We start from the raw sequence: 21,908 nt of genomic DNA on the forward strand, positions 1-21,908 counted from the left end.
AGAGGGAGACAGAGAGAGGGAGACGGAGACAGAGAGAGGGAGACGGAGACAGAGAGAGGGAGACGGAGACAGAGAGAGGGAGACAGAGACAGAGAGAGGGAGACAGAGACAGAGAGAGGGAGACACAGGGAGAGAGAGACACAGAGAGAGAGAGAGAGAGAGAGAGAGACACAGAGAGAGGGAGACACAGGGAGGGAGACGGAGAGAGGGAGACGGAGAGAGGGAGGGAGACAGAAAGAGGGAGACAGAAAGACGGAGACAGAAAGAGGGAGACAGAAAGAGGGAGAGAGGGAGACAGAGAGAGGGAGACAGAGAGAGGGAGACAGAGAGAGGGAGACAGAGAGAGGGAGACAGAGAGAGGGAGACAGAGAGAGGGAGACAGAGAGAGGGAGACAGAGACAGAGAGAGGGAGACAGAGAGAGGGAGACAGAGACACAGGGAGGGAGACGGAGAGAGGGAGACGGAGAGAGGGAGACGGAGAGAGGGAGACGGAGAGAGGGAGGGAGACAGAAAGAGGGAGACACAGAGAGAGGGAGACACATGGAGGGAGACGGAGAGAGGGAGACGGAGAGAGGGAGACGGAGAGAGGGAGGGAGACAGAAAGAGGGAGACAGAAAGAGGGAGAAGGAGACACAGAGACAGAGAGACAGAGACAGGGAGAGGGAGACAGAGAGAGGGAGACAGAGAGAGGGAGACAGTGAGAGGGAGACAGAGAGAGAGGGAGACAGAGAGAGAGGGAGACAGAGAGAGAGGGAGACAGACAGAGAGAGGGAGACAGACAGAGAGAGGGAGACAGACAGAGAGAGGGAGACAGAGAGGGAGGCAGAGTGGGAGAGAGGGAGACAGAAAGAGGAAGACAGAGAGTGGGAGAGAGGGAGATGGAGATGGAGACGGAGAGAGGGAAACAGAGACAGAGAGAGGGAGACAGGGAGAGGGAGACAGGGAGACGGAGAGAGGGAGACGGAGAGAGGGAGACGGAGAGAGGGAGACGGAGAGAGGGAGACGGAGAGAGGGAGACTGAAAGAGGGAGACAGAGAGTAAGAGAGAGGAGAGAAGAGAAGAGAGATGGACAGAGGGAGACGGAGGCTTGAGAGAGGGAGGCAGAGAGAGGGAGGCAGAGAGAGGGAGGCAGAGAGAGGGAGACAGAAAGAGGGAGAGGGAGACAGAAAGAGGGAGACAGACAGAGAGAGGGAGACAGGGAGAGGGAGACAGAGAGGGAGGCAGAGTGGGAGAGAGGGAGACAGAAAGAGGAAGACAGAGAGTGGGAGAGAAGGAGATGGAGATGGAGACGGAGAGAGGGAGACGGAGAGAGGGAGACAGAGACAGAGAGAGGGAGACAGAGAGACGGAGACAGGGAGAGGGAGACGGAGAGAGGGAGACGGAGAGAGGGAGACGGAGAGAGGGAGACGGAGAGAGGGAGACGGAGAGAGGGAGACTGATAGAGGGAGACTGAAAGAGGGAGACAGAGAGTAAGAGAGAGGAGAGAAGAGAAGAGAGATGGACAGAGGGAGACAGAGACGGAGGCTTGAGAGAGGGAGGCTTGAGAGAGGGAGGCAGAGAGAGGGAGGCAGAGAGAGGGAGGCAGAGAGAGGGAGGCAGAGAGAGGGAGGCAGAGAGAGGGAGGCAGAGAGAGGGAGACAGAAAGAGGGAGAGGGAGACAGAAAGAGGGAGACAGAGACACAGAGAGGGAGACAGAGAGACGTAGAGAGGGAGGCAGAGACACAGAGGGAGGGAGACACAGAGGGAGGGAGACACAGAGGGAGGGAGACACAGAGGGAGGGAGACACAGAGAGAGGGAGACACAGAGAGAGGGAGACACAGAGAGAGGGAGACACAGAGAGCTGGAGACACAGAGAGCTGGAGACAGAGAGCTGGAGACAGAGAGCTGGAGACAGAGAGCTGGAGACAGAGAGCTGGAGACAGAGAGCGAGACAGAGAGAGGGATACAAAGAGGGAGAGGGAGACAGAAAGAGGGAGACAGAGAGAGAACACGCACCATTGTAAATACAACCCATATCTATGCTTATTTATTTTATCTTGTGTCCTTTACCATTTGTACATTGTAAAAACACTGTATATATATATAATATGACATTTGTAATGTTGTTTTGAAACTTCTGTATGTGTGATGTCTACTGTTAATTTCACTTTATATATTATCTACCTTACTTGCTTTGGCAATGTTAACACATGTTTCCCATGCCAATAAAGCCCTTGAATTGAATTGAATTGAATTGAGGGGGAGACAGAGACACAGAGACAGAGACACAGAGAGGGAGACACAGGGAGAAGGAGACAAAGAGGGAGGGAGACACAGAGAGAGGGAGACAAAGAGGGAGACAGAGAGAGGGAGACATACAGTGCCTTGCGAAAGTATTCGGCCCCCTTGAACTTTGCGACCTTATGCCACATTTCAGGCTTCAAACATAAAGATATAAAACTGTATTTTTTTGTGAAGAATCAACAACAAGTGGGACACAATCATGAAGTGGAACGACATTTATTGGATATTTCAAACTTTTTTAACAAATCAAAAACTGAAAAATTGGGCGTGCAAAATTATTCAGCCCCCTTAAGTTAATACTTTGTAGCGCCACATTTTGCTGCGATTAAACCTGTAAGTCGCTTGGGGTATGTCTCTATCAGTTTTGCACATCGAGAGACTGAATTATTTTCCCATTCCTCCTTGCAAAACAGCTCGAGCTCAGTGAGGTTGGATGGAGAGCATTTGTGAACAGCAGTTTTCAGTTCTTTCCACAGATTCTCGATTGGATTCAGGTCTGGACTTTGACTTGGCCATTCTAACACCTGGATATGTTTATTTTTGAACCATTCCATTGTAGATTTTGCTTTATGTTTTGGATCATTTTCTTGTTGGAAGACAAATCTCCGTCCCAGTCTCAGGTCTTTTGCAGACTCCATCAGGTTTTCTTCCAGAATGGTCCTGTATTTGGCTCCATCCATCTTCCCATCAATTTTAACCATCTTCCCTGTCCCTGCTGAAGAAAAGCAGGCCCAAACCATGATACTGCCACCACCATGTTTGACAGTGGGGATGGTGTGTTCAGGGTGATGAGCTGTGTTGCTTTTACGCCAAACATAACGTTTTGCATTGTTGCCAAAAAGTTCAATTTTGGTTTCATCTGACCAGAGCACCTTCTTCCACATGTTTGGTGTGTCTCCCAGGTGGCTTGTGGCAAACTTTAAACGACACTTTTTATGGATATCTTTAAGAAATGTCTTTCTTCTTGCCACTCTTCCATAAAGGCCAGATTTGTGCAATATACGACTGATTGTTGTCCTATGGACAGAGTCTCCCACCTCAGCTGTAGATCTCTGCAGTTCATCCAGTGTGATCATGGGCCTCTTGGCTGCATCTCTGATCAGTCTTCTCCTTGTATGAGCTGAAAGTTTAGAGGGACGGCCAGGTCTTGGTAGATTTGCAGTGGTCTGATACTCCTTCCATTTCAATATTATCGCTTGCACAGTGCTCCTTGGGATGTTTAAAGCTTGGGAAATCTTTTTGTATCCAAATCCGGCTTCAAACTTCTTCACAACAGTATCTTGGACCTGCCTGGTGTGTTCCTTGTTCTTCATGATGCTCTCTGCGCTCTTAACGGACCTCTGAGACTATCACAGTGCAGGTGCATTTATACGGAGACTTGATTACACACAGGTGGATTGTATTTATCATCATTAGTCATTTAGGTCAACATTGGATCATTCAGAGATCCTCACTGAACTTCTGGAGAGAGTTTGCTGCACTGAAAGTAAAGGGGCTGAATAATTTTGCACGCCCAATTTTTCAGTTTTTGATTTATTAAAAAAGTTTGAAATATCCAATAAATGTCGTTCATGATTGTGTCCCACTTGTTGTCGATTCTTCACAAAAAATACAGTTTTATATCTTTATGTTTGAAGCCTGAAATGTGGCAAAAGGTCGCAAAGTTCAAGGGGGCCGAATACTTTCGCAAGGCACTGTAGAGAGGGAGACACAGAGAGAGGGAGACACAGAGAGAGGGAGAGAGGGAAACAGAGACACAGAGAGAGAGGGAGACAGAGAGAGGGAGACAGAGAGAGGGAGACAGTGTGGGGGAGAGAGTGTGGGGGAGACAGAGAGGGGGAGACAGAGACAGAGAGAGAGTGGGAGACAGAGAGAGAGTGGGAGACAGAGAGAGGGAGACAAAGAGTGGGAGACAGAGAGTGGGAGACAGAGAGTGGGAGACAGAGAGTGGGAGACAGAGAGTGGGAGACAGAGAGAGAGTGGGAGACAGAGAGAGAGTGGGAGACAGAGCGTGGGAGACAGAGAGTGGGAGACAGAGAGGGGGAGACAGAGAGGGGGAGACAGAGAGGGGGAGACAGAGACAGAGAGAGGCAGACAGAGAGACGGAGACAGAGAGACGGAGACAGAGAGACGGAGACAGAGAGTGGGAGACAGAGGGGGAGACAGAGAGAGGCAGACAGAGAAGGGGAGAGGCAGACAGAGAGAGGCAGACAGAGAAGGGGAGAGGCAGACAGAGACAGAGAGAGGCAGACAGAGACAGAGAGAGACAGAGAGAGACAGAGAGAGGCAGACAGAGACAGAGAGAGGCATACAGAGAGACGGAGACAGAGACAGAGAGAGGGAGAGAGGGAGACAGAGAGATGGAGACAGAGAGACGGAGACAGAGAGAGGGAGACAGAGAGAGGGAGACAGAGAGCCAGAGACGGAGAGACGGAGACAGAGAGTGGGAGACAGAGAGTGGGAGAGGGAGACAAAGAGGGGGAGACAGAGAGGGGGAGACAGAGAGAGGCAGACAGAGAGATGGAGACAGAGAGTGGGAGACAGAGAGTGGCAGACAGAGAAGGGGAGAGGCAGACAGAGAGAGGCAGACAGAGAGACGGAGACAGAGAGACGGAGACGGAGACGGAGAGACGGAGACGGAGAGTGGGAGACGGAGAGTGGGAGACGGAGAGTGGGAGACGGAGAGTGGGAGACGGAGAGTGGGAGACGGAGAGTGGGAGACGGAGAGTGGGAGACAGAGAGTGGGAGACAGATTGTGGGAGAGGGAGACAAAGAGGGGGAGACAAAGAGATGGAGACAAAGAGGGGGAGACAGAGAGGGGGAGACAGAGAGAGGCAGACAGAGAAACGGAGACAGAGAGACAGAGAGTGGGAGACAGAGAGTGGGAGACAGAGAGTGGGAGACAGAGAGTGGGAGACAGAGAGGGGGAGACAGAGAGAGGCAGACAGAGACAGAGAGAGGCAGACAGAGACAGAGAGAGGCAGACAGAGAAGGGGAGAGGCAGACAGAGAGAGGCAGACAGAGACAGAGAGGCAGACAGAGAGACGGAGACGGAGAGACGGAGACTGAGAGTGGGAGACTGAGAGTGGGAGACTGAGAGTGGGAGACTGAGAGTGGGAGACTGAGAGGGGGAGACTGAGAGTGGGAGACTGAGAGTGGGAGACTGAGAGGGGGAGACAAAGAGATGGAGACAAAGAGGGGGAGACAGAGAGAGGCAGACAGAGAAACGGAGACAGAGAGACGGAGACAGAGAGTGGGAGACAGAGAGGGGGAGACAGATAGGGGGAGACAGAGAGGGGGAGACAGAGAGAGGCAGACAGAGACAGAGAGAGGCAGACAGAGAAGGGGAGAGGCAGACAGAGAGAGGCAGACAGAGAGAGGCAGACAGAGACAGAGAGAGGCAGACAGAGAGAGGGAGACAGAGAGACGGAGACAGAGCGGGAGACACAGAGAGAGGGAGACACAGAGAGAGGGAGACACAGAGAGTGGGAGACACAGAGAGAGGCAGAGAGAGTGGGAGACAGAGAGAGAGTGGGAGACAGAGAGAGAGTGGGAGACAGAGAGAGAGTGGGAGACAGAGAGAGAGAGGGAGACAGAGAGTGGGAGACAGAGAGACGGAGACAGAGAGACGGAGACAGAGAGACGGAGACAGAGAGTGGCAGACAGAGAGTGGCAGACAGAGAGTGGCAGACAGAGAGTGGCAGACAGAGAGTGGCAGACAGAGAGTGGCAGACAGAGAGAGGCAGACAGAGAGAGGCAGACAGAGAGAGGCAGACAGAGAGACGGAGACAGAGAGACGGAGACAGAGAGACGGAGACAGAGAGTGGGAGACAGAGAGTGGGAGACAGAGAGTGGGAGACAGAGAGTGGGAGACAGAGAGACGGAGACAGAGAGACGGAGACAGAGAGACTGAGACAGAGAGGGGAAGACAGAGAGAGGCAGACAGAGACAGAGAGAGGCAGACAGAGACAGAGAGAGGCAGACAGAGAGACGGAGACACAGAGAGCGGGAGACACAGAGAGCGGGAGACACAGAGAGCGGGAGACACAGAGAGCGGGAGACACAGAGAGCGGGAGACACAGAGAGAGGGAGACACAGAGAGCGGGAGACACGGAGAGCGGGAGACACGGAGAGCGGGAGACACGGAGAGCGGGAGACACGGAGAGCGGGAGACACGGAGAGAGGGAGACACGGAGAGTGGGAGACACAGAGAGAGGCAGACAGAGAGTCGGAGACAGAGAGGGAGAGACAGAGAGGGGGAGACAGAGAGTGGGAGACAGAGCGGGAGACACAGAGAGAGGGAGACACAGAGAGAGGGAGAGACAGAGAGGGGCAGACAGAGAGGGGCAGACAGAGAGTGGCAGACAGAGAGACGGAGAGTGGGAGACGGAGAGTGGGAGACGGAGAGTGGGAGACAGAGAGGGAGAGGGGCAGACAGAGACAGAGAGACGGAGACAGAGAGACGGAGACAGAGAGACGGAGACAGAGAGACGGAGACAGAGAGACGCAGACAGAGAGAGGCAGACAGAGAGACGGAGACAGAGAGACGGAGACAGAGAGACGGAGACAGAGGCAGACAGAGAGGGGGGCAGACAGAGAGGGAGGCAGACAGAGAGGGAGGCAGACAGAGAGGGAGGCAGACAGAGAGGGAGGCAGACAGAGAGGGAGGCAGACAGAGAGGGAGGCAGACAGGGAGACGGAGACAGAGAGGGGGAGACAGAGACAGAGAGAGGCAGACAGAGAAGGGCAGACAGAGAGGGGCAGACAGAGAGGGGCAGACAGAGAGACGGAGACAGAGAGACGGAGACAAAGAGAGGGAGACAGAGAGACGGAGACAGAGAGACGGAGACAGAGAGACGGAGACAGAGAGGGGGGCAGACAGAGAGGGAGGCAGACAGAGAGGGAGGCAGACAGAGAGGGAGGCAGACAGAGAGGGAGGCAGACAGAGAGGGAGGCAGACAGAGAGGGAGGCAGACAGAGAGGGAGGCAGACAGGGAGACGGAGACGGAGACAGAGAGAGGCAGACAGAGAGGGGCAGACAGAGAGACGGAGACAGAGAGACGGAGACAGAGAGACGGAGACAAAGAGACGGAGACAGAGAGACGGAGACAGAGAGACGGAGACAGAGAGACGGAGACAGAGAGACGGAGACAGAGAGACGGAGACAGAGAGAGGCAGACAGAGAGAGGCAGACGGAGACAGAGACAGAGAGAGACAGAGAGTGGGAGACAGAGAGTGGGAGACAGAGAGTGGGAGACAGAGAGAGGCAGACAGAGAGAGGCAGACAAAGACAGAGAGACAGCGAGATGGAGACGGAGACAGAGAGTAAACTATGGCTGTTCAGGTGAAACGTTATTGTTGGGTGTGTTACTTGCCATAGCATCACATTAAAAGTCCATTTACAATGGGGTCAATGAAAAGCTTACTTGACTTAGAGGAAACCAGGGGAGGGGGAGGAATTCACACTCATTTCCAAAAATAAGTTTTGCCCGTTCCTTCGGATTTGTGTTACACCACTACTGAGAGGGGAGGAGGGGAAAGTTCTGGAGGATGTGACTGGAAGGCTTGAGGTTGAAGAGGAGAAAAAGACTGAAGAGAAGAGGGGGAGGAAATATGGTTTTCATTAACAGGGATACGGTGCCTGGTGCTGGGTTGACCGTTTTACTGTGTGGTCTGATCAGAAAGAGAGAGAGAGTTGCTGACAGACATGAAACAGAAGGTTGGAGAGAAAAGAGAGAAAGGTGGAGTACAGTAGAGGGGAGGGAGAGAGGGAGAGAGGGAGGGAAGGGGGAGGGAGGGAGGGAAAGGTAGCAGGATTGTAGTGTGGAGGGAAGTAGAAGTTGGTATCGAGCATGAGCCCTTAGATCTGTGATCCCTTCACGAACAAAAGAAAGAAAGAAAGAAAGAGGAAGGAAGGAATGATACCTTTTTAAAGGATTTCAAAAGAGTTTTCCAGTAAGTGCAGGCATTCTTGGAAAGGGCTGCTCTGCTGAGTATGATTGGTCCCCTGGGGTTCCGTTCAGTGAGGTCATCAGTGAGGTCATCATCTGAATCATCTCCTGAGTGACTTTACTGCCATCTGCTTCATACGACCACACACACACACACACACACACACACACACACACACACACACACACACACACACACACACACACACACACACGTACACACACACACACGTACACCACACACACACACACACACCATACACATGCGGCTAGGGAAATTGTGTTGCAGCATTTTCTTCCGGACTTTAGACGGAGAGAGCGGAGGAAAGAGAGGGAGCTGACTCCAGTTGTAGGGTTTAGTATAGTGTCGGGTTGCCAGGCTGGGTGATGCTGTGGTCAGCTGCAGTGGAGAACAGGACATTGAGCTGGTGTCTCTTGTGGTCTGTTATAAGCATTATAGTAAGTGCCATAGAGGCAGTATAGTTTCTGTGTTTTCACCTTCTTGTAAAGTACTTTACATTTGGATTGTCATTGGGTTGTTTTTCAGTAAAGCTGACAGAGACTCCTGTTGTTGTTGTATTGCTGCTACTAATGTCTGATGTCAGTGAAATGACCTCTTTCTCTGTCTGTTTCTCTCTTTCACTCCATCCTTCTCAGTTCAAGTCTGACTGACTGACAGACAGAGAGGGACAGAGTGCTGGACAGTTGGGTCAAGAAAGCCTTTTGATATTTAATCTCTGGACAATACCTGTTCCCTTCCACCCTGGGTGCTGCACCCCCCACCCCTCCCCCCTCACATCTCTGATGGACCAGAGAGCGAAGGGGGGCCCATCTCTACCTCCACCATCCTCATCGCCTCTCCTCCCCACAGCCCCACCACAGCAGTACCCAGAGAAAGAGGCAGGCGGTGGGACGAGGAAGAGGATAGAGAAGGAAGGAGGTGGTGCAGTACTGGAGGTGCTCATTGAGGGGTGCTGTGGTGCTGCAGGGCAGAGACAGCTCCCATTCCCAGGCAGAGAGAGGAGCTGCACTGAGGGCAATGTGAGGCTGAGGATCGGAGTCCAAACGGCCAAACGCACCAAGAAACCTCCCAGGACCCTGGAGGGCTACGAGTGTAAACCCACCATCAGGACGTACCAGAGGCCTGGGAGGGGGGCAGCAGGGAGGGGGGTCAGGAGGGAGGGCGGAGTGGGCAGGGGAACCGTCCTCAGGAGGAGGGGGACGGAGAGCAGAACCAGGGGTCAGACCCCAGCACCACCCAGACCAGGAAGATACACTCCTCCTCGCCTTCGTCTTCATCATCATCATCATCATCATCAGCCCCTACAACCACCCCTCCCAGCCCAGCCAACCCTCAGACTGCGCCAGCCAAACAGGTAGGAAGAGAACCACCTCCACCTCACGGAATACCTGACTTTTTAACCACTTACTACTCATTTATTACATTGACTAGTGCTTCAGTTCTGCTTTATATACCGGGTCCCCTACAAATCTCTCCAGTGGGAAGAACTATTCCCATTTGACACAATTCTATATTATTACACATTAATGTAGGCTTGTGCATGATATGCATTAGTGTTCAGTATGTGTGTTTCCTATTCATCCTGGCGTGTTCTCCAGTCCAGAACACGCAGCGGCTCCTAATGGTTTCTAATAATAATAAGGTCAAGTGAGTGATTGTCTGGATAGAGGAACTTAAACAGCAGCAGTAGTGGTGCATTAGAATATAGAGAACAGGACTATTAATAGTCACACAGCACAGCAACTATTAGCAGCTGATCCAGACATTGGTCCATCAGCTCTTATGACAATCACCCACCCCAGAGAGTAGATTATTGCTTTAGCTGCAAACACCAGTCAGGCTGCAACAACGCAGCTCCCAAATTACAGGACAAGCATGAAATCTCAAGCCTCCTCATCTCTATTCGTGGCCATTTATAGCTACCAATAGCACAGCTGCCTTTCTCTCTCTTTCTCCATCGCTCTCTAGTTCTCTCTCTACCCTGTCTCTTTCTCTCTGTCTATTTTTACCTCCCCTTTTCACTACCTGCTCTCATTTCTCTTTCTCTCCACCTCTCTCTCTCTTTCTCCATCGCTCAATTTCTCCCTTGCCGGGTCAACCTCATTTCAGTCTCCATCATCTCAGCTTCTCTCCTCCCATGTGTCCTAATTTCTCTCTTTCTCTCGCTCTCTCTTCTTCTCTCTCGCTTTCTATTTTCCTCTCTCTCTCTTCCTCTCTTTCTGTCTCTTTCTGTTTCTCTCTCTCTGTCATTGTGTCCTTTATCTGTCTTCCAACAGACTTGCACCAGCACCGCACCCTTACTGTTTCTCTCTCTCTGTCATTGTGTCCTTTAGCTGTCTTCCAACAGACTTGCACCAGCACCCCACCCTTACTGTTTCTCTCTCTCTGTCATTGTGTCCTTTAGCTGTCTTCCAACAGACTTGCACCAGCACCCCACCCTTACTGTTTCTCTCTCTCTGTCATTGTGTCCTTTAGCTGTCTTCCAACAGACTTGCACCAGCACCCCACCCTTACTGTTTCTCTCTCTCTGTCATTGTCCTTTAGCTGTCTTCCAACAGACTTGCACCAGCACCGCACCCTTACTGTTTCTCTCTCTCTGTCATTGTGTCCTTTAGCTGTCTTCCAACAGACTTGCACCAGCACCCCACCCTTACTGTTTCTCTCTCTCTGTCATTGTCCTTTATCTGTCTTCCAACAGACTTGCACCAGCACCCCACCCTTACTGTTTCTCTCTCTCTGTCATTGTGTCCTTTATCTGTCTTCCAACAGACTTGCACCAGCACCGCACCCTTACTGTTTCTCTCTCTGTCATTGTGTCATTTAGCTGTCTTCCAACAGACTTGCACCAGCACCCCACCCTTACTGTTTCTCTCTCTCTGTCATTGTGTCCTTTATCTGTCTTCCAACAGACTTGCACCAGCACCCCACCCTTACTGTTTCTCTCTCTCTGTCATTGTGTCCTTTATCTGTCTTCCAACAGACTTGCACCAGCACCCCACCCTTACTGTTTCTCTCTCTCTGTCATTGTGTCCTTTAGCTGTCTTCCAACAGACTTGCACCAGCACCCCACCCTTACTGTTTCTCTCTCTCTGTCATTGTCCTTTATCTGTCTTCCAACAGACTTGCACCAGCACCCCACCCTTACTGTTTCTCTCTCTCTGTCATTGTGTCCTTTAGCTGTCTTCCAACAGACTTGCACCAGCACCCCACCCTTACTGTTTCTCTCTCTCTGTCATTGTGTCCTTTAGCTGTCTTCCAACAGACTTGCACCAGCACCCCACCCTTACTGTTTCTCTCTCTCTGTCATTGTGTCCTTTAGCTGTCTTCCAACAGACTTGCACCAGCACCCCACCCTTACTGTTTCTCTCTCTCTGTCATTGTGTCCTTTATCTGTCTTCCAACAGACTTGCACCAGCACCCCACCCTTACTGTTTCTCTCTCTCTGTCATTGTGTCCTTTATCTGTCTTCCAACAGACTTGCACCAGCACCCCACCCTTACTGTTTCTCTCTCTCTCTGTCATTGTCCTTTATCTGTCTTCCAACAGACTTGCACCAGCACCGCACCCTTACTGTTTCTCTCTCTCTGTCATTGTGTCATTTAGCTGTCTTCCAACAGACTTGCACCAGCACCGCACCCTTACTGTTTCTCTCTCTGTCATTGTGTCCTTTAGCTGTCTTCCAACAGACTTGCACCAGCACCCCACCCTTACTGTTTCTCTCTCTCTGTCATTGTCCTTTATCTGTCTTCCAACAGACTTGCACCAGCACCCCACCCTTACTGTTTCTCTCTCTCTGTCATTGTGTCCTTTATCTGTCTTCCAACAGACTTGCACCAGCACCGCACCCTTACTGTTTCTCTCTCTCTGTCATTGTGTCATTTAGCTGTCTTCCAACAGACTTGCACCAGCACCCCACCCTTACTGTTTCTCTCTCTCTGTCATTGTCCTTTATCTGTCTTCCAACAGACTTGCACCAGCACCCCACCCTTACTGTTTCTCTCTCTCTGTCATTGTGTCCTTTATCTGTCTTCCAACAGACTTGCACCAGCACCCCACCCTTACTGTTTCTCTCTCTGTCATTGTGTCCTTTAGCTGTCTTCCAACAGACTTGCACCAGCACCCCACCCTTACTGTTTCTCTCTCTCTGTCATTGTCCTTTATCTGTCTTCCAACAGACTTGCACCAGCACCCCACCCTTACTGTTTCTCTCTCTCTGTCATTGTGTCCTTTAGCTGTCTTCCAACAGACTTGCACCAGCACCCCACCCTTACTGTTTCTCTCTCTCTGTCATTGTGTCCTTTAGCTGTCTTCCAACAGACTTGCACCAGCACCCCACCCTTACTGTTTCTCTCTCTCTGTCATTGTGTCCTTTAGCTGTCTTCCAACAGACTTGCACCAGCACCCCACCCTTACTGGTTCTCTCTCTCTGTCATTGTGTCCTTTATCTGTCTTCCAACAGACTTGCACCAGCACCCCACCCTTACTGTTTCTCTCTCTCTGTCATTGTGTCCTTTATCTGTCTTCCAACAGACTTGCACCAGCACCCCACCCTTACTGTTTCTCTCTCTCTGTCATTGTCCTTTATCTGTCTTCCAACAGACTTGCACCAGCACCGCACCCTTACTGTTTCTCTCTCTCTCTGTCATTGTGTCCTTTAGCTGTCTTCCAACAGACTTGCACCAGCACCCCACCCTTACTGTTTCTCTCTCTCTGTCATTGTGTCCTTTATCTGTCTTCCAACAGACTTGCACCAGCACCGCACCCTTACTGTTTCTCTCTCTCTGTCATTGTGTCCTTTAGCTGTCTTCCAACAGACTTGCACCAGCACCCCACCCTTACTGTTTCTCTCTCTCTGTCATTGTGTCCTTTATCTGTCTTCCAACAGACTTGCACCAGCACCCCACCCTTACTGTTTCTCTCTCTCTGTCATTGTGTCCTTTTATCTGTCTTCCAACAGACTTGCACCAGCACCCCACCCTTACTGTTTCTCTCTCTCTGTCATTGTGTCCTTTAGCTGTCTTCCAACAGACTTGCACCAGCACCCCACCCTTACTGTTTCTCTCTCTCTGTCATTGTGTCCTTTAGCTGTCTTCCAACAGACTTGCACCAGCACCCCACCCTTACTGTTTCTCTCTCTCTGTCATTGTGTCCTTTAGCTGTCTTCCAACAGACTTGCACCAGCACCCCACCCTTACTGTTTCTCTCTCTCTGTCATTGTGTCCTTTAGCTGTCTTCCAACAGACTTGCACCAGCACCCCACCCTTACTGTTTCTCTCTCTCTGTCATTGTGTCCTTTAGCTGTCTTCCAACAGACTTGCACCAGCACCCCAACCTTACTGTTTCTCTCTCTCTGTCATTGTCCTTTATCTGTCTTCCAACAGACTTGCACCAGCACCCCACCCTTACTGTTTCTCTCTCTCTGTCATTGTGTCCTTTATCTGTCTTCCAACAGACTTGCACCAGCACCGCACCCTTACTGTTTCTCTCTCTCTGTCATTGTGTCATTTAGCTGTCTTCCAACAGACTTGCACCAGCACCCCACCCTTACTGTTTCTCTCTCTCTGTCATTGTCCTTTATCTGTCTTCCAACAGACTTGCACCAGCACCCCACCCTTACTGTTTCTCTCTCTCTGTCATTGTGTCCTTTATCTGTCTTCCAACAGACTTGCACCAGCACCCCACCCTTACTGTTTCTCTCTCTCTGTCATTGTGTCCTTTAGCTGTCTTCCAACAGACTTGCACCAGCACCCCACCCTTACTGTTTCTCTCTCTCTGTCATTGTCCTTTATCTGTCTTCCAACAGACTTGCACCAGCACCCCACCCTTACTGTTTCTCTCTCTGTCATTGTGTCCTTTAGCTGTCTTCCAACAGACTTGCACCAGCACCCCACCCTTACTGTTTCTCTCTCTCTGTCATTGTGTCCTTTAGCTGTCTTCCAACAGACTTGCACCAGCACCCCACCCTTACTGTTTCTCTCTCTCTGTCATTGTGTCCTTTAGCTGTCTTCCAACAGACTTGCACCAGCACCCCACCCTTACTGTTTCTCTCTCTCTGTCATTGTGTCCTTTAGCTGTCTTCCAACAGACTTGCACCAGCACCCCACCCTTACTGTTTCTCTCTCTCTGTCATTGTGTCCTTTAGCTGTCTTCCAACAGACTTGCACCAGCACCCCACCCTTACTGTTTCTCTCTCTCTGTCATTGTGTCCTTTAGCTGTCTTCCAACAGACTTGCACCAGCACCCCACCCTTACTGTTTCTCTCTCTCTGTCATTGTGTCCTTTATCTGTCTTCCAACAGACTTGCACCAGCACCCCACCCTTACTGTTTCTCTCTCTCTGTCATTGTGTCCTTTATCTGTCTTCCAACAGACTTGCACCAGCACCCCACCCTTACTGTTTCTCTCTCTCTCTGTCATTGTCCTTTATCTGTCTTCCAACAGACTTGCACCAGCACCGCACCCTTACTGTTTCTCTCTCTCTGTCATTGTGTCATTTAGCTGTCTTCCAACAGACTTGCACCAGCACCGCACCCTTACTGTTTCTCTCTCTGTCATTGTGTCCTTTAGCTGTCTTCCAACAGACTTGCACCAGCACCCCACCCTTACTGTTTCTCTCTCTCTGTCATTGTCCTTTATCTGTCTTCCAACAGACTTGCACCAGCACCCCACCCTTACTGTTTCTCTCTCTCTGTCATTGTGTCCTTTATCTGTCTTCCAACAGACTTGCACCAGCACCGCACCCTTACTGTTTCTCTCTCTGTCATTGTGTCATTTAGCTGTCTTCCAACAGACTTGCACCAGCACCCCACCCTTACTGTTTCTCTCTCTCTGTCATTGTCCTTTATCTGTCTTCCAACAGACTTGCACCAGCACCCCACCCTTACTGTTTCTCTCTCTCTGTCATTGTGTCCTTTATCTGTCTTCCAACAGACTTGCACCAGCACCCCACCCTTACTGTTTCTCTCTCTCTGTCATTGTGTCCTTTAGCTGTCTTCCAACAGACTTGCACCAGCACCCCACCCTTACTGTTTCTCTCTCTCTGTCATTGTCCTTTATCTGTCTTCCAACAGACTTGCACCAGCACCCCACCCTTACTGTTTCTCTCTCTCTGTCATTGTGTCCTTTAGCTGTCTTCCAACAGACTTGCACCAGCACCCCACCCTTACTGTTTCTCTCTGTCATTGTGTCCTTTAGCTGTCTTCCAACAGACTTGCACCAGCACCCCACCCTTACTGTTTCTCTCTCTCTGTCATTGTGTCCTTTAGCTGTCTTCCAACAGACTTGCACCAGCACCCCACCCTTACTGGTTCTCTCTCTCTGTCATTGTGTCCTTTATCTGTCTTCCAACAGACTTGCACCAGCACCCCACCCTTACTGTTTCTCTCTCTCTGTCATTGTGTCCTTTATCTGTCTTCCAACAGACTTGCACCAGCACCCCACCCTTACTGTTTCTCTCTCTCTGTCATTGTCCTTTATCTGTCTTCCAACAGACTTGCACCAGCACCGCACCCTTACTGTTTCTCTCTCTCTCTGTCATTGTGTCCTTTAGCTGTCTTCCAACAGACTTGCACCAGCACCCCACCCTTACTGTTTCTCTCTCTCTGTCATTGTGTCCTTTATCTGTCTTCCAACAGACTTGCACCAGCACCGCACCCTTACTGTTTCTCTCTCTCTGTCATTGTGTCCTTTAGCTGTCTTCCAACAGACTTGCACCAGCACCCCACCCTTACTGTTTCTCTCTCTCTGTCATTGTGTCCTTTATCTGTCTTCCAACAGACTTGCACCAGCACCCCACCCTTACTGTTTCTCTCTCTCTGTCATTGTGTCCTTTTATCTGTCTTCCAACAGACTTGCACCAGCACCCCACCCTTACTGTTTCTCTCTCTCTGTCATTGTGTCCTTTAGCTGTCTTCCAACAGACTTGCACCAGCACCCCACCCTTACTGTTTCTCTCTCTCTGTCATTGTGTCCTTTAGCTGTCTTCCAACAGACTTGCACCAGCACCCCACCCTTACTGTTTCTCTCTCTCTGTCATTGTGTCCTTTAGCTGTCTTCCAACAGACTTGCACCAGCACCCCACCCTTACTGTTTCTCTCTCTCTGTCATTGTGTCCTTTAGCTGTCTTCCAACAGACTTGCACCAGCACCCCACCCTTACTGTTTCTCTCTCTCTGTCATTGTGTCCTTTAGCTGTCTTCCAACAGACTTGCACCAGCACCCCAACCTTACTGTTTCTCTCTCTCTGTCATTGTCCTTTATCTGTCTTCCAACAGACTTGCACCAGCACCCCGCCCTTACTGTTTCTCTCTCTCTGTCATTGTGTCCTTTATCTGTCTTCCAACAGACTTGCACCAGCACCGCACCCTTACTGTTTCTCTCTCTCTGTCATTGTGTCATTTAGCTGTCTTCCAACAGACTTGCACCAGCACCCCACCCTTACTGTTTCTCTCTCTCTGTCATTGTCCTTTATCTGTCTTCCAACAGACTTGCACCAGCACCCCACCCTTACTGTTTCTCTCTCTCTGTCATTGTGTCCTTTATCTGTCTTCCAACAGACTTGCACCAGCACCCCACCCTTACTGTTTCTCTCTCTCTGTCATTGTGTCCTTTAGCTGTCTTCCAACAGACTTGCACCAGCACCCCACCCTTACTGTTTCTCTCTCTCTGTCATTGTCCTTTATCTGTCTTCCAACAGACTTGCACCAGCACCCCACCCTTACTGTTTCTCTCTCTCTGTCATTGTGTCCTTTAGCTGTCTTCCAACAGACTTGCACCAGCACCCCACCCTTACTGTTTCTCTCTCTCTGTCATTGTGTCCTTTAGCTGTCTTCCAACAGACTTGCACCAGCACCCCACCCTTACTGTTTCTCTCTCTCTGTCATTGTGTCCTTTAGCTGTCTTCCAACAGACTTGCACCAGCACCCCACCCTTACTGTTTCTCTCTCTCTGTCATTGTGTCCTTTATCTGTCTTCCAACAGACTTGCACCAGCACCCCACCCTTACTGTTTCTCTCTCTCTGTCATTGTGTCCTTTATCTGTCTTCCAACAGACTTGCACCAGCACCCCACCCTTACTGTTTCTCTCTCTGTCATTGTGTCCTTTATCTGTCTTCCAACAGACTTGCACCAGCACCCCACCCTTACTGTTTCTCTCTCTCTGTCATTGTCCTTTATCTGTCTTCCAACAGACTTGCACCAGCACCGCACCCTTACTGTTTCTCTCTCTCTGTCATTGTGTCCTTTAGCTGTCTTCCAACAGACTTGCACCAGCACCCCACCCTTACTGTTTCTCTCTCTCTGTCATTGTGTCCTTTATCTGTCTTCCAACAGACTTGCACCAGCACCGCACCCTTACTGTTTCTCTCTCTCTGTCATTGTGTCCTTTAGCTGTCTTCCAACAGACTTGCACCAGCACCCCACCCTTACTGTTTCTCTCTCTCTGTCATTGTGTCCTTTATCTGTCTTCCAACAGACTTGCACCAGCACCCCACCCTTACTGTTTCTCTCTCTCTGTCATTGTGTCCTTTTATCTGTCTTCCAACAGACTTGCACCAGCACCCCACCCTTACTGTTTCTCTCTCTCTGTCATTGTGTCCTTTAGCTGTCTTCCAACAGACTTGCACCAGCACCCCACCCTTACTGTTTCTCTCTCTCTGTCATTGTGTCCTTTAGCTGTCTTCCAACAGACTTGCACCAGCACCCCACCCTTACTGTTTCTCTCTCTCTGTCATTGTGTCCTTTAGCTGTCTTCCAACAGACTTGCACCAGCACCCCACCCTTACTGTTTCTCTCTCTCTGTCATTGTGTCCTTTAGCTGTCTTCCAACAGACTTGCACCAGCACCCCACCCTTACTGTTTCTCTCTCTGTCATTGTGTCCTTTAGCTGTCTTCCAACAGACTTGCACCAGCACCCCAACCTTACTGTTTCTCTCTCTCTGTCATTGTGTCCTTTAGCTGTCTTCCAACAGACTTGCACCAGCACCCCACCCTTACTGTTTCTCTCTCTGTCATTGTGTCCTTTAGCTGTCTTCCAACAGACTTGCACCAGCACCCCACCCTTACTGTTTCTCTCTCTCTGTCATTGTGTCCTTTAGCTGTCTTCCAACAGACTTGCACCAGCACCCCACCCTTACTGTTTCTCTCTCTGTCATTGTGTCCTTTAGCTGTCTTCCAACAGACTTGCACCAGCACCGCACCCTTACTGTTTCTCTCTCTCTGTCATTGTGTCCTTTATCTGTCTTCCAACAGACTTGCACCAGCACCGCACCCTTACTGTTTCTCTCTCTCTGTCATTGTGTCATTTAGCTGTCTTCCAACAGACTTGCACCAGCACCGCACCCTTACTGTTTCTCTCTCTCTGTCATTGTGTCCTTTAGCTGTCTTCCAACAGACTTGCACCAGCACCCCACCCTTACTGTTTCTCTCTCTGTCATTGTCCTTTATCTGTCTTCCAACAGACTTGCACCAGCACCCCACCCTTACTGTTTCTCTCTCTCTGTCATTGTCCTTTATCTGTCTTCCAACAGACTTGCACCAGCACCCCACCCTTACTGTTTCTCTCTCTCTGTCATTGTCCTTTATCTGTCTTCCAACAGACTTGCACCAGCACCCCACCCTTACTGTTTCTCTCTCTCATTGTGTCCTTTAGCTGTCTTCCAACAGACTTGCACCAGCACCCCACCCTTACTGTTTCTCTCTCTCTGTCATTGTGTCCTTTAGCTGTCTTCCAACAGACTTGCACCAGCACCGCACCCTTACTGTTTCTCTCTCTCTGTCATTGTGTCATTTAGCTGTCTTCCAACAGACTTGCACCAGCACCGCACCCTTACTGTTTCTCTCTCTGTCATTGTGTCCTTTAGCTGTCTTCCAACAGACTTGCACCAGCACCGCACCCTTACTGTTTCTCTCTCTCTGTCATTGTGTCCTTTATCTGTCTTCCAACAGACTTGCACCAGCACCGCACCCTTACTGTTTCTCTCTCTCTGTCATTGTGTCATTTAGCTGTCTTCCAACAGACTTGCACCAGCACCGCACCCTTACTGTTTCTCTCTCTCTGTCATTGTGTCCTTTAGCTGTCTTCCAACAGACTTGCACCAGCACCCCACCCTTACTGTTTCTCTCTCTCTGTCATTGTCCTTTATCTGTCTTCCAACAGACTTGCACCAGCACCCCACCCTTACTGTTTCTCTCTCTCTGTCATTGTGTCCTTTATCTGTCTTCCAACAGACTTGCACCAGCACCGCACCCTTACTGTTTCTCTCTCTCTGTCATTGTGTCATTTAGCTGTCTTCCAACAGACTTGCACCAGCACCGCACCCTTACTGTTTCTCTCTCTCTGTCATTGTGTCCTTTAGCTGTCTTCCAACAGACTTGCACCAGCACCCCACCCTTACTGTTTCTCTCTCTCTGTCATTGTCCTTTATCTGTCTTCCAACAGACTTGCACCAGCACCCCACCCTTACTGTTTCTCTCTCTCTGTCATTGTGTCCTTTATCTGTCTTCCAACAGACTTGCACCAGCACCGCACCCTTACTGTTTCTCTCTCTCTGTCATTGTGTCATTTAGCTGTCTTCCAACAGACTTGCACCAGCACCCCACCCTTACTGTTTCTCTCTCTCTGTCATTGTCCTTTATCTGTCTTCCAACAGACTTGCACCAGCACCCCACCCTTACTGTTTCTCTCTCTCTGTCATTGTCCTTTATCTGTCTTCCAACAGACTTGCACCAGCACCCCACCCTTACTGTTTCTCTCTCTCTGTCATTGTGTCCTTTAGCTGTCTTCCAACAGACTTGCACCAGCACCCCACCCTTACTGTTTCTCTCTCTCTGTCATTGTGTCCTTTAGCTGTCTTCCAACAGACTTGCACCAGCACCGCACCCTTACTGTTTCTCTCTCTCTGTCATTGTGTCATTTAGCTGTCTTCCAACAGACTTGCACCAGCACCGCACCCTTACTGTTTCTCTCTCTGTCATTGTGTCCTTTAGCTGTCTTCCAACAGACTTGCACCAGCACCCCACCCTTACTGTTTCTCTCTCTCTGTCATTGTCCTTTAGCTGTCTTCCAACAGACTTGCACCAGCACCCCACCCTTACTGTTTCTCTCTCTCTGTCATTGTGTCCTTTATCTGTCTTCCAACAGACTTGCACCAGCACCCCACCCTTACTGTTTCTCTCTCTCTGTCATTGTGTCCTTTATCTGTCTTCCAACAGACTTGCACCAGCACCCCACCCTTACTGTTTCTCTCTCTCTGTCATTGTCCTTTATCTGTCTTCCAACAGACTTGCACCAGCACCGCACCCTTACTGTTTCTCTCTCTCTGTCATTGTTTCATTTAGCTGTCTTCCAACAGACTTGCACCAGCACCGCACCCTTACTGTTTCTCTCTCTGTCATTGTGTCCTTTAGCTGTCTTCCAACAGACTTGCACCAGCACCCCACCCTTACTGTTTCTCTCTCTCTGTCATTGTCCTTTATCTGTCTTCCAACAGACTTGCACCAGCACCCCACCCTTACTGTTTCTCTCTCTCTGTCATTGTGTCCTTTATCTGTCTTCCAACAGACTTGCACCAGCACCGCACCCTTACTGTTTCTCTCTCTGTCATTGTGTCATTTAGCTGTCTTCCAACAGACTTGCACCAGCACCCCACCCTTACTGTTTCTCTCTCTCTGTCATTGTCCTTTATCTGTCTTCCAACAGACTTGCACCAGCACCCCACCCTTACTGTTTCTCTCTCTCTGTCATTGTGTCCTTTATCTGTCTTCCAACAGACTTGCACCAGCACCCCACCCTTACTGTTTCTCTCTCTCTGTCATTGTGTCCTTTAGCTGTCTTCCAACAGACTTGCACCAGCACCCCACCCTTACTGTTTCTCTCTCTCTGTCATTGTGTCCTTTATCTGTCTTCCAACAGACTTGCACCAGCACCCCACCCTTACTGTTTCTCTCTCTCTGTCATTGTGTCCTTTATCTGTCTTCCAACAGACTTGCACCAGCACCCCACCCTTACTGTTTCTCTCTCTCTGTCATTGTCCTTTATCTGTCTTCCAACAGACTTGCACCAGCACCGCACCCTTACTGTTTCTCTCTCTCTCTGTCATTGTGTCCTTTAGCTGTCTTCCAACAGACTTGCACCAGCACCCCACCCTTACTGTTTCTCTCTCTCTGTCATTGTGTCCTTTAGCTGTCTTCCAACAGACTTGCACCAGCACCGCACCCTTACTGTTTCTCTCTCTGTCATTGTGTCCTTTAGCTGTCTTCCAACAGACTTGCACCAGCACCCCACCCTTACTGTTTCTCTCTCTCTGTCATTGTGTCCTTTATCTGTCTTCCAACAGACTTGCACCAGCACCCCACCCTTACTGTTTCTCTCTCTCTGTCATTGTGTCCTTTATCTGTCTTCCAACAGACTTGCACCAGCACCCCACCCTTACTGTTTCTCTCTCTGTCATTGTGTCCTTTAGCTGTCTTCCAACAGACTTGCACCAGCACCCCACCCTTACTGTTTCTCTCTCTCTGTCATTGTGTCCTTTAGCTGTCTTCCAACAGACTTGCACCAGCACCCCACCCTTACTGTTTCTCTCTCTGTCATTGTGTCCTTTAGCTGTCTTCCAACAGACTTGCACCAGCACCCCACCCTTACTGTTTCTCTCTCTC

General features: G+C 50.3%; 1 protein-coding gene across 7 annotated transcripts in view; it reads left to right on the forward strand.

The window, feature by feature from the left end:
* Positions 1-21,908, forward strand: part of LOC135520698 (histone-lysine N-methyltransferase ASH1L-like) — a 65,408-nt gene that overhangs the window by 11,767 nt on the left and 31,733 nt on the right. For 6 of the 7 annotated variants that reach the window (XM_064946445.1, XM_064946446.1, XM_064946439.1 and 3 more), the window contains one exon: positions 8,893-9,611. The gene's annotated coding sequence lies outside the window, so the exon portion shown is untranslated. Of the gene's footprint in view, positions 1-8,093; positions 8,695-8,892; positions 9,612-21,908 lie in introns of those variants that run through there. The other variant, XM_064946444.1, reaches the window with a different exon arrangement.

Source organism: Oncorhynchus masou, chromosome 29, assembly GCF_036934945.1.
Source record: "Oncorhynchus masou masou isolate Uvic2021 chromosome 29, UVic_Omas_1.1, whole genome shotgun sequence".
NCBI lineage: Eukaryota > Metazoa > Chordata > Actinopteri > Salmoniformes > Salmonidae > Oncorhynchus > Oncorhynchus masou.